Raw genomic sequence first — 11,161 nt, 5'->3', positions numbered from 1 at the left:
TATTCGTATACTTTGAACCTTAAACGGCTGCTCTAGACAACGCAACTTCTCCACTTAGGCAATACGCGCATAAATACGTCATTGTTTGACTGCGTCATGGAACGTTTGTATCACGTTCAGGTGTTGCCAAACTAGTGCGAAATTGCCACCCGTGTACTCACTCGCATTACTTGGCGAGGCACACCACGTTGCTCCAAACCTGGGCCGGTATGCAACTGATGGCAGCACGCATGGATCCTCGCCTGTCCGAAGGACACGGTAATTAAAAAGGCGGAACATCCGATCATACCATTCTCCAGTCGGCTATAACACGATTGCCTCAATTCGGATACAAACAGATGCAACAGGGTTCACTCTGGTTCCTCCCCCCATGCTATTGCAACCGGCGTCGCATTGCGCTCAACAGCAGCACTGAATAATTCATGAGCAAGAGTGATTTCTTTCTGTCACAATTTGCGTTTCACGAACAGGCCAGCCCGTGAACCCCAGCAGGGCAGAACAGGTCGTCTTTGATGCAATGTTCCGCTGCTGGTGTGTCACCGGCCCGACCAGCTGGCCGGCACCGAGCCGCAGGAGTCCCCGCTCCCGCTCAGGAGAGGTCAGCCGCCCCTCCAATGACCTTGTACGTGTAAAAGTGTAACGCTGCGGGGATGGTGAGTGTACGTCTCGCCAAATATCAGCTGACCAGTCGGACCAGTATATAAGGCCCCGCTGACCGGTGTAGAGCATCACTAGATCCCTGCACTCCGCAGAACACACACCCTACTCCGAGATGAAGCTGGTGAGTGTATAGGTCTTTTAAACTCCCGCCAGTCGACTGCTCTCTCTTTTCTGAGAAAGACGATCTGGTCAAGCTGACGAGGGCTTCTCTAGGTTAGCCGATATTGCTGGCTGCCAGCAACGGGTTCCAGCATGGTGCCCTTGGCTACAGTGGGCGGGAAGGGCGAAGCCGGCTTGCTGTGTAGGTTAAAATGTCGGCGCCAATTGCGCAAAATCAATCATACATAGGTTCGAGTTTGGGCATTTTCTCCGTTTTGGAATAACCATGGCACCGTTGCGTTCCCCTCTTGGATCAACTGCTCTTGGTAGTGACCAAGCACTTCTTATGCCGTCGCTTATCTAGCACACCTAAGTTTGATAAATCAGTTTATCTCATGCATGCCATCGTTCGAACCACGACGCCGACAGACCGGATCTTCCTTCTCAACCCGGAGTTTCGAATGCCAAGCTGCTGTAAAGCATGTCATTCACGGTTCAGTGATGCAAGTTCTGAAGTCCACTCCTTTTGTTTCAGTTCATCGTCGCTGCCGTCCTGGCCGTTGCTGCCGCTGGACAGGCGGCCTGCTCCGCCCGCGTACTCCGCCCCTGCTCCGCCCTCGTACTCTGCCCCTGCCCAGCCCTCCTACTCTGCCCCAAGTACGCCCCCAAGGTTGATCGAGATCCTGAGCCAGGAGTTCGACCTGCGTGACGACCAGTCTTACGATTCCAGGTAAGATAATAAGGTTTTCTTCCTACCGAATATTTAGTTTTCTTTTATGTTTCGGCAATGAACTGATTTGCTGAATGATCATGTGTATGGAATGCGCGCCTTTGCATTTCCCATCGATTTTTTGCAAACCGGTTTCAATTTTAACACTGCTACAACTATGAATCAAATTGACCAGCTCGAAAATTTTGTTTTATCCCGCTGTTTGTCTTGTATAACAGACGTGCCATGTTCTGAGAACACACCGTCAAATTCTCGCCACAGAAATAATATCGCAGTTATTCGCAACGCTTCGCATTTTCACAGCTACCAGACTGCGAATGGCATTTACGCCTCCGAGTCTGGCCAGGCTGTGGCCGGATACGGAGGTGAGCAGAGCTACGCCGTTCAGGGCCAGTACAGCTACACCGGCGACGACGGTGTCAGCTACACCGTGACGTATGTGGCCGACGCCAACGGCTTCCAGCCGCAGGGTGACCACCTGCCGACCCCCGTGCCCACCGAGTACCCGACCCCGGAGGTGCCGGTGACCCAGGCCAGCTACCAGGCTGCTCCTGCTCCCAGCTACCAGGCTGCTCCTGCTCCCAGCTATCAGGCTGCCCCCGCCCCCAGCTACCAGGCTGCCCCTGCCCCCAGCTACCAGGCTGCCCCTGCCCAGAGCTATCAGCCCGCCCCCGCACCCCAGTACCAGCCCACATACCAGTAATTGTGAGTCAAATCCTTTCTGTCCATCGTTGCGATGCGACCAGTATATACCGACTACGCTTATACGTTTGTCTATTTATTGTGATGTTTGCAAGGAGTATTTTGTTTGATTGCGTCGTGTGACTGTTTCCAATATATGTGCATTTCCCAAGAACTACAATATATCTGTTGGTGATGAAGGAAGCATAACGCAGTCTTCCGGAGCGCGGTATATGAACTTCCACTGCCAGCCGGTCTATCATCCTGGAAGAGCCCGGGCGAAAGATGAAAAAGACTTCCGATTTACCGGATATGATTGATTAGAACAACGGACACTTGCGAGCCAATTGGTGGCAAAATTTCGAAAATGGGAACGGATCACGACAGACCAGACCATGTCAGAACAGACCATCTCAGCAAGACGAAATTCAAAGCTTAGTATTGGTCTGTGCTCGCTAACGATTGCAGCGTGAGCTTGTGTAAATAGGGTAAGCTTGAGCGTGAGCTTGTGTATAGCGCGAGCGTGAGCTTGTGTACGTTTCGCCGTGCGAGAAAGTTGAGCCACAAGATGTTGCCAACCATTGTGGCTTGAATCAGAAACTGCTCTGATTGGACAGGACTACATTCAGAATTGATAAGGATCAGACAGCTCTTGGTGAACAAGAGTTTGTCAGATTCTGACGTTGAAAACGAAGTACGAGGACGTATGGCAGGACACTTTGACAGCAAACCAAGACAGGACATCCAACCAACCGTCAAACTGTATTATCAAAATCAAATGACATCTACCCACAAAAAAGACGAAAAAGCTTTACGGGAAATTATCTCTCGACACGTAAAATGCATTAACGACCACAAAATAGACATTGCCATTTATTATCGTGTTAAGAAACCCTCCAACTTTCTTATAAGAAACAGCTCAGACAAACCCGACAAACTAAGACGCACCAATGCAGGGTGTCAATTCAAATGCAACATCGAAGGCTGCAAACTTCGTTCCATACACTATACTAGTGTGACCACGGCACTCTCACGACGCCTGACAACGCACTTACGTGACGGGGCACCTCTGGACCACATGCGACAAAAGGTACGCTCACATATGCGCGGCATGCGGAAGTTTTTGAGACCGCTTTGAACGAAAATCGACCAAGACTATGTGAACATAGTGAACAAGCTCACACAGTTTCAAGGTAAGCGCCAGGCGAATCATGGCTATGCAGAACTGGCTGACAATCAAAACAAGTAAAAAGGGAGTGACTAATTTATCGGCCGTGCAACTTCATACCACAGGACTTAATGTTTTAGCCAAGGGTCCAAACTTTGCGCAGACAAAATCAGCATCTAGAACATTTTACTTCAAGCAGAAACAGGACTTGGGCGTTTTGCACACGGCAAACGGTGGAGAGACTGCATCCTAAAATTGCGTGAATGCAGCATCACAACTATTACTGCAACTGCACCCGGCCACGACCGACCAGCTTTTAACAGAAGGTGCAGATAACGTACCGCGCACGTGCAAGAACCACACAGAAGGCAACCTAAGTGTCACTGTAGATCACCGGAACTTTACCAAAGGCCTTGGGAAAAATAACACTATCGCTGAACAGAGCGATGAGTGAGGGCTTTGTAATTCTAACTTCTGTTAACAACGCTCAAGCTATACTTAACGACAGCGACAGCTATGACAAACTTAATAGGAGCCCAGGCTCTCAGATAAAGGCGACAACAAAAAGGACACTAAAGAGCTGTTAGCGGAAAACGTTCGGACAAAACTATCCAAGATCCAACACCTAGACACAGTAGAGCGCCTATGTTCTATGGGCTGCCGAAGGGTCACAAACCTGCAGTACCCCTTAGACCCGTCAAATATGGGTGCGGTGGTTCTACAAAAGAAACTTCGTGTCTTTTAGAGAAAATACTCACCCACACTTGAGGTTCGTTCCCACTCATCTGTGGGACAACATATTTTTTTACAAATACTTCTCATCACTCGCAGGCAGAAGGGCAACCGAAGGCAGCGTTTTCTTCAGTGTAGATATTGCCAATTCATGACAGTATACCAATCAATGAGGCTGTCGCTGCTGTGAAAGCTAAGGTAGACCAACATTTTCATGAAATTAATGCTTCGGTCTATCAAGAGAGGATATCTGCCGTCTTTTACCACAGTGTCTCCAGGGTCTTTCCTCGCTCAGAGATGACTTCTACCAACGGAAATTGAGTATAGCCATGAAGAAACCCATGCGCTCCTTCGGCGAAAATATTATTGGACCAATTTTAAAACGAAGACCTTGGCCGCACACCCATTAAATCAACTTTCTTAGCCAGATTCATATAAAAAGATATCACGGACGGACAGCCTGCCTTCAAACAATTTTTAGAATCCATGAACAACCAGCGTCCAAATTCAGCCTCTACGATGGTAAATACAGGGGCGGAAAGGGGGTTCCATATTACATCAGCATTTATATTCTTACGCATATTATTACATGTATTTAATATTACATATCTTACATTATTACATATACTACACTAGTGACTGCGGAAAGGGGGAACAACCGCGTGACGTCAGAAACAGAGCTCTTTATCAGGCCCACCTAATCTGGTATAATTCTGCAATGCGAATCTGCGTATCCAACATCCGCTAAGCACGACATAATTCGTATCATGTTCCATAGAGCTCTAAGCTGCCTTCCGATCCACCCACCCGTGGCAAGGTGGGTTCGAGTCGCTTTAGGGCACTCGCTATTTGCCCTTGGCAGGTATGGCCCGCGGCCGGTGGCAGCGGGCGCGCTACAAGTCAGCTGACGTCAGAGGGCAGGATGGACCGTGCAGAGCATTGCGGCACGTCAAGCTTTCGCCATTAAATGCTGCTGTTGCTTGGAATTGCGCGATCGGATGGTGGGGTCAAGCCTCACACAACAAGCTCTGCTTAGCGTGAGCGCTGATCCCAGAAATCCATCCATTCAAGGGGTTCGGACCAAAGTTATAAAAAAACTAAAAGTATTGAGAAAGAGAGAAAGAGCACAAACGAATTATGGACTTTGCTGTTGGGCAGGGGATACACTCCGCGACTTTTAGGTAGAATATAGGCAGGTTTAGGCAAAAGAAAAAAATCTGGAGCGCATGGGGATGGGTGGTAGCAGGCGGGAACACATCCTATCGGATGACGGATTCTTGACGCTATCTTGCATAGATGGGTACTTGCTTTGGAAAATCAAACACACCGTTAGAAAATCAAAACGGCGCGTGCGCATAGCTTGAAAAAAACCGCGATGAAGCAAAATATCTCTGGGGAAACCTTTCATCTCGAAGTCTAAATACCCGGGCAGAAAATGTCATTTCTGCAAGTCTGGGTCTCAACAGGTTTGCACAAAAAAATAACAAAACAAAAAACAAACAAACGTGGCTTACGAAACGAAGCGTAAACTCTGAAAAACATTGGAAGGACGCAGTCTTTGTCGGAGAGTCCATGTGTCCTATACATTTGAGGCGTCATGAACACCTGCGAGACACTAAAAGCAAACAAAACCCCTTTCGGTGACTTTCGGCTAAGCACGCTCGGGCTGAAATCCAGGGAGGTATAGACCTTTTGCCCCTTTTAGAGTCCAAGGTCATCTAAAGAGCACAGAACCATCCAAAGAGGGATATAAGTGAATCTATTCTACTAAAAGTCGGCGACTACATCGTAACGTCCAAGACTCATCATGGCTGATTATGCTAACTTGATACATGCTTTGGTGTGTGAAGCGTGCTAGGCTAAAATCGTTCACCTGTGTGAGTGATGCCTAACGCGTGATGCGTGATGCCTGTTGACTGGAACCGCCTGCGTACATAATTGATGCGTGATGTGTGATGCCTGTTCCCTTCAACTCGCTTCCACGTTTGAATGGTGATGCGTGATGCCCGTTAACTTGAATTTGTTTCAAAAAAGCCCTGAAAGATCGAGTAGGATCATTAGCAGGTCATTTTGGTTTCACTTCTGCTATCGTTTCGATAAAGGGACGTTGCCGAAATATCAGCGGTCATCATCTCCATTCTCCTGTTTTTCTCTCTGAGGAATAGGGCTATAACTACTCTCTTAACTATGTGAATAATGTTCCTCGCAAATGCACGCAACAATTTACATAATCCAAAAATCTGTTATGTTACTAGCAACGATTCTTGCCTGAATACATAAACAGTGTCTTATACCTTGCAGATAGTCTTCGGAAAGTACCAGTCATGCAATGGCCAGGCCAGGCGGCACACTGGCTAGGATACCGCGCTGGACCTAGCCAAGCAATTCAGAGTGTAAGGGCCAGCATAGACGCCCGCGGCTTCCGGCGCAGGCTCTGTGCAGCTGCTTTCTACGCGAGGACCCGCAAAAATTGCTTGTTTAAATTCGAAGCCGTCCAACATGGAATATGCACGCATCACCAGTGCCTACAAGCGACTGGCGGAGAGGGGTGCGCTCCGGTATCTTAGCGTTACAAACAAGTGCTTGTTTCTAAACCTCTGTCGCGAATTCGGACGTCAATCAAAGCCTGTAATTGGTCGGGGAATTGGTGTCTGCACAGCTGTAAACCTCGCGGGACCCCGGTTGCCATGGTGATTATACCCCCCCCCCCCCCGGACTGGGGAAAAACCCCATACTTAGTTGTTTGCTTTATCGGAAGTGCGCGAATACCGGCGTGAAGGGCGAAATACCGACGAAACAGGTCAATGGAACCCAACCCAGCTGTCGCTCTCCATGCCGTTCACTTTGATAGCTGAAGTGCTCATTTTCTTTTGACGGCTTATCCGACGCAGTGATGCGAGGCTGTTTCATGGCCACCCTAAACAAAATTAAGAGAAGGCTTGGGATGAAATACAAGAGCGGGCGTAAGCATAGCGGATCTGCTAACGTCTGGTCATTGCTCACTGCTCGTCTGCTCAAGTGGTGACTTAGATGAGTTTAACAATGAAATTATGTCTTATGGGCGTGATCTAAGGAAATACTGTGGGAATTAATACCGTGTCAGTGATTTGTGTACTGCCAGGTGTCAAGCATCATTTTGGTTGTGTGTTAACAACATAGGATGTGATAGAATATGAAATACAATTGAATGCCACTTAAGCTAGCTTGGTAGAACGTAATTTTCAAATGAACTGAATATCATAAATCGATGGAGCTGTTCACCGAGCGCGAATAACGGCCCGTGTGACACGGGATGGAATGCTGCTGGCTCCGGACCTACCTGGCTTTGTACCCGCAGATGGGCGTCGTCCCACCCGTCAACGGTGTTACAATCCCTAAGCCACCACACCTGTCCGCGGCTGCGGACCACGCTACGGGTGTCCGTGCGTCACAGAACGTCGTTCACCCTACTTCATATTCCGGCAGAGGTCATGGCGCCGGACGACGCGGCCGTCCGGCTCACCCCACGAGGCGAGAACTCCTGGCCCTGCGGTGGGGCCCCGCTACTGTCGCTGCTCGCCACCGAAAACCTGCAGGAGGTGATCTTCGATCCCGAAGTGGTGCTCTCTTGGTATCGGCGCCAGCAAAAGCTACCATCGATCGAACTGCCGACCAGTCTGCCCACCAACCCCTGGCTGTGTTTCGTCTGCTCGCAGATCATACTGCTGGTGGTGCGATCTGACAGATCCAACAAGAATCCAATACCCGGCCAATGCAGAGGGGTCCAGCAAGAGCTAAGAGCCAGCTTGCACTGTGCCGCTAGATGCAGCAAGAGCAATGTCGCCATTAGCACGGCAAGAGATCCCGCGGGAATCCAGAGCCAGCCTGGAAATATAATGAGGATCCAGCAGCAACCAATATTACTGTATTACTGCATTCTGGGTACCGATGCCATGACATCACCATGAGAGTAAGTCAAACGACATAAACGCTACAGCAGTGGGAAAGCGCTGTTGTTTGCGGGTAGATATTTCCATACACAGATTTTTTCGACCGAACACATAAAATGAAGGATTTTGAGCTGGGAAATGACATTGGTTTGCATCAGAGCCACAAAGTTATTGGTAAAATGCACTTCGAGCTTGCTCCCCACAGATATGGGGTAACCGATTCACCCATGATCTATCCCGAAGAAGTCTACCCGGAAGTGCTTGGAAACAGTCCGTGTAAAAGAGTATAAAACAACATAGGGTGGGAATGCGAGACGGCGGGCCAACCGGGCTCGCAGCACCCTGGGACGCGCGTTGAGAAGCTGGGATGTACATCCTTAGGGCGGAGGGGGGGGGGGGGGAGGGAGTCCGTGTGGCTGAACGGCTGGCCTGCCCTTGTGGGGGCAGTGAGCGGTGAACCCGAGGCTTAAATACAGCGCCCCATTCCAGTTCAAGATAGCAGATTATCCTGTAAAACGGGCCGATCTCTGGCAAGTTTTGCAACTTCTACCCGTCAAAAAGTCGTGGCCCGTATCTCTGCTCGGGAAGTCCTGGGAATATAAGGGGATAGTCGGGTTATTGCTTCCTGCACACCTTTTTCCACGTAACCCATCCAACATTGTGAACCTGGAAGTTAACCAACGTCTAGGAATATCACAGCACAGCAACAGCGAAATTCTTGTCACCTGCCCTCTTCACATTACCTTATTTTCACATTTCACTCCATGTAGGTACTGCAGGACGAATATTTATAGGGAATAACTGCCCAATAATAAATTCATTACAAGCATTACACACGATATTTATAGGTACATATTCTTTTTACAAAAAACGCGTTACATATGCACTTAGAAGCGTTGGCAACGACGAATAAGGCTCGGGTGCTGGACCTAGAAAACGTGGTTTACCAGGCTTTATATACATTTGGAATCAGATCGCAGTACTGAGTTGTCTTAAGAGTTGACGCAGCATAGTAGCCTTTGATGCAGCATATAGTCAAAGGCAGCAACAACAAACAGGGCGTCACCCAGGAGAATTGCTAAGAACCATTACGTATTCACTTCATAAGCTTATGCTACGCGCTGTGCACACGTTAACGTTGGAGAAGAAAGGTCAGAAATATTCGTTGTCAGACATCATTCCAAAAGCAAAATGTTGGCACATGGCCACCCGAGCTGATATTGAAGAAGCCAGTGACGAACAGGAGTCAGGATCAGACAATTTGAGGGTGAATTCATGGAAACCAGAACTTAGGGTGTGGTGTTTGTGACGAAATAATTGAACCTGATCACCGGGTATTGGCTGGAAAATCAGAACACCGTTTCATCATCAGAACACAGGGGCACACCGTTTGTTTGCGAAACAACCCATATGATCCAGGAACCTGGGACTATTAACAATGAAATAAGCAGCCGAAAGGGGCATCGGGGCATCGTTTTTATGAGGATTACGTGGGAACCAGAAACTAACAGATTTGTTGCTGGTCGGCATCAGGTTGAATATTTCCTGCTCGTAGGTTCCCATTCAAAGGAAAAGTATCCCGATCCAACAAAGCAGTAGCAACTATTTCAAATATCGCGTCTGCGAGTGGTTTCGCGCTGTGATATGCAAACATCACGATAATAGTTTTGGTCTCGTGATGGTCTGACATGGGCCATCAAGTTTTCAAAATTTGGATAAGAAAATAGGCACAGCGCTAGCGTAAGGTAGATACCAGGTAACGGACATAGCCGTGCTACTTTTGACCCGAACGTGTCGCGATTCCTGAGAAACCGAATACTCTGAACTTAGGTTAATTTCAAAAGAACGAGCAGCTTTGTGAACAGGAGTATCAACTTAAATTACATTGACATGCTAGCATGTCATACAGTTACACACCAACGCTCCCGTACCGGACCCACATGTTTGGCGTCGCTACTGCAAATCACATCTCTAATTCACCTCAGCGCTTCATTTCAGCATGCGTCAGCAAAGGTTGACTGATACCGGAAGCACAACATTTGACTCATCTCGCTATTCGTTCCCGTATTCCTGTTTCTGGAACGCTCTTAATGCCACGATCCTTGCACCATATACAGATCTTGTTGATGCCACGGTGATGTCTTGCCCAGCCAATATGGCCATCAAACAATGACCAGTTCATTCAGCAGACTATCTATCTGCTAAAACCATCTGCCCTAAACAGCAACATTTAGGCTCAATTTGTGCATGCCATCACATCTCAACTTATAGCCGCTCACACACTTCACATGACCTCTTTTACACCTCAGGATAGCTGTCCCTGCAATCGCTCTCTTGCATCATCAGCAGGGTCGACGAAGGCTGTAGCCACAAGGTGCTCTTGCCGAGTCTGCGATATTTTGGTTCCAGGAACCTGGGGAATTATCTAATATGGCACTGGAGCTTTTCGAGCAGTAGTAAACTTGCGGGGAAAATAATTCCCGCAGCCAGTTTCTTAAAACAGAAATTCGTAGATTTTTGGCGTAAATGGTACATTTTTGGCGTAGAATCGTAAAATCCAGTTTCTCAAAGCAAAAATGTACTTTCAACTACAATCTACGACGGTAAAAAATTCACAGAAAATGTACAATCTACAAGACAAATATGCCCAACAATCTTGCATGAGCTTCCCATAGCTATACACAAATTACGTCACAGCGTACATTCTGATGCAGGAAGACCATACTTGGCAACATAAGCAACGACGCCAAAGCTTGCATGTTTTCTAGCATCCTGTCAGTTCCCTATACAGTACTACAGTACAGTACAGAGTTCCCTATTGCCCTATGCATTTCAAGAGTCAGTCGCCAAGTTAAAGTTGAAGTTGAAGCATGAGCAAAGTGAAGAATTGAAGAGCAAGATCGTGAACCCATGGTAGGAAGACCGAGGACATATAGGCCAAGGATAAACCAAGGCAGGTGGCTGAGAGCTTAAAGTTAAGTATCCTGTACGGTATTCGCAATAATGAATCAAATGATGTGAAATGATTCATTGGCATGTTGAACATACGTTACAGGGAGTTAACTTATACACTGACACTTCCTACAAATGGCTACTTGCATCGCATAGTTGCAAGACATCTATTTTCCAGGATGAGATTCAGGATATCAGCCAACATGGCTG

General features: G+C 47.9%; 1 long non-coding RNA gene across 1 annotated transcript; it reads left to right on the top strand.

Moving 5' to 3' along the window:
* The first annotated feature begins 1,431 nt into the window (after positions 1–1,431).
* LOC119096028 (uncharacterized) lies at positions 1,432–2,346 on the top strand. Its single transcript, XR_005093980.1, has 2 exons — positions 1,432–1,489; positions 1,793–2,346. It is a non-coding gene; the product is annotated as an uncharacterized LOC119096028 (long non-coding RNA).
* Positions 2,347–11,161: the final 8,815 nt, after the last annotated feature.

The sequence above is a fragment of the Pollicipes pollicipes genome, unplaced genomic scaffold (genome assembly GCF_011947565.3).
Source record: "Pollicipes pollicipes isolate AB1234 unplaced genomic scaffold, Ppol_2.1 Scaffold_4219;HRSCAF=4965_pilon_pilon_pilon, whole genome shotgun sequence".
NCBI lineage: Eukaryota > Metazoa > Arthropoda > Thecostraca > Pollicipedomorpha > Pollicipedidae > Pollicipes > Pollicipes pollicipes.
This window is presented reverse-complemented; position numbering and strand designations above follow the sequence as displayed.